Source organism: Clytia hemisphaerica, unplaced genomic scaffold (genome assembly GCF_902728285.1).
Source record: "Clytia hemisphaerica strain Z4C2 unplaced genomic scaffold, Clytia hemisphaerica genome assembly, whole genome shotgun sequence".
Lineage (NCBI taxonomy): Eukaryota > Metazoa > Cnidaria > Hydrozoa > Leptothecata > Clytiidae > Clytia > Clytia hemisphaerica.
Window position 1 is genome coordinate 1,355,641 of NW_027104060.1, and position 2,098 is coordinate 1,357,738.

Genomic DNA, 2,098 nt, shown 5'->3' on the forward strand with positions numbered 1-2,098 from the left:
AATAACCAAATAAACCAATCCTCACTGCAAAATATTATGCTATTTTTCCCATCCCCACTGAATTTTCTGACTTGAAGCAAAAGAATTTAAATCCCAAGTCATAAAAAACATGGGGATATCAATCCCCATCGAGTTTCAGTCCGTTATTTTTATCTCCACTGGCTGAAAAAATCCTACCGGGTCTGTGAGAAGAGGGTGTACTAATTGATCAACATTGAATGATAGTTGATTAAAGAAGAACTTCCCTGCTCAAACCAAAGATTAGAAGAAAATTGGACGGACTTTGTCATCGTTAAACAATTTTAACAACAGAACCAGAAGAATAGTATAACTTGACACTTTCGAATTTATTTGAAAAAGATTACTCTTGTTTTTCCTTCACTTTAAACATTTCATTTCAACAATTTGCCTTTCCTCAAATCGTCGAAATCTTACTTATTACGGCTCCGAATGGAAAAAGAAATTCCACTCCAAAAGGTAAATAGATTACGATAAGAAAGTTGTTTATGTACAGATGACAAGCTTTGCATGTAGCTATAGTTTTGTTATAGTTTTTGATGACGTTTTGAAAGTGTTGCCCCAAAAACTATTTCTTAATCAAACATGATTTCCAAATGATAGATTCTCCCCTAAAATTCATCACCAATTCTTCCTTAGTGAAACACCCAACATAAAATCTTCATTCATTCTATTTAACTATCTTAAAAGTATCTCTTGAGTGTAAAATTTTGACAAGACCACCCGCACGTGTATTAGTTTACCTTAAACAACAATCCTATTGATTAATCAAAACATCAGAAAATCCAAACAAAAAGAAATAAAAAAGTTCGATACCATCTTCCTTGGGGATCTGTAATTTCTTTCAACCATCCATTCATAAATCCATTCATTCATAAATCCATCCATTCATAAATCCATCCATTCATAAATCCATCCATTCATAAATCCATTCATTCATAAATCCATTCATTCCAGAAACACGATTAGTCTGTCGGAAGAATCCGTTGGAGCATCTTTACACTGGATAGCAAAACGTAGGAAAGGATCAACATTCACGAGATTCAATCATCTCAACTTGACCAATCGTTCTACTCAGTATGATCACTATGTCATCAAAAGCAACTGCGAGACGTCCGACTATCGGTCAAGGTCAGCGTATGAAATTAAGTCGAGGTAGGCGTGGTAATCAAGCACCGTACGTTGAAGACCTCCGATGGTGTAAGGATGAAATGAAAATTCTCATCATTTTAGCAAGGATAATCTCTGTCGCGTTAGAATTACCAAGAAGGCTTGCGGAGAAGCATGATCTTTAGCAGAAATCGTCGACTCAAGGTCCTCTATATAGATCTGTAAACGGAAAAATGAATATAAAATTTAAATATGGGCTAAATATAAAAACATGGTATTACCACCTTCCAGGCGTTTTAAATTTTTAGTACGGCCATACATAAACTGAGATATGTCAACTTAAAGCACTCCTTTGCTAGTGAATTTAAGTATAGTAGTAGCATAATACTAAAAAATCACATCAAAAACCATTTATTAAAAGATCGTTATAACTAGTGGAAGAAATGCCGATTCCTTTAAAATGAAAATTACCGAAATTATGAGTATTAAGATATTCACTAACCTTGTCCATGTTTTTTCAAGATTTGTTCAATTTCATATTGATTCATAAATCGTTTGCCATCTCAACAAATGTAAAACAGATATTTCTGGCTTGAATTCGATTTATGGTTTTGTGAATTTACTTCTGCAGTAGCAGTTCCCTGTAAAAGAAAAGAAATTTAATTAATCGACTCGAAATATCAAACTACTAGGAGAATTCATTTTCAAAAAGAGTCAAAGTCAGAATAGGCAAAAGAATGGATCTTATCGGAGTTTTAAAAAAGCGATGCATTGTGGGATCGTTTCGGGAGTATTACAATAGAAATATCTAATCCCACAATGCATTGCTTTTTTAGAAAAATCAAAAACTCCGATAAGATCTATTCTAAAATGTTTCGATAAAAAGGTCGGAAATATTACTTTTCGTACAAAAAGATTTGATTGGGTCAAAAACTGCGGATTTAAAAAAATAACCCGATCAAAAAATTGA

General features: G+C 33.2%; 1 long non-coding RNA gene across 1 annotated transcript; it reads right to left on the minus strand.

Moving 5' to 3' along the window:
• Positions 1–678: 678 nt before the first annotated feature.
• LOC136812391 (uncharacterized) lies at positions 679–1,763 on the minus strand. The gene is made up of 2 exons (XR_010847347.1): positions 1,631–1,763; positions 679–1,347 (listed from the first exon to the last, which is right to left on the minus strand). It is a non-coding gene; the product is annotated as an uncharacterized lncRNA (long non-coding RNA).
• Between the last annotated feature and the right edge of the window lie 335 nt (positions 1,764–2,098).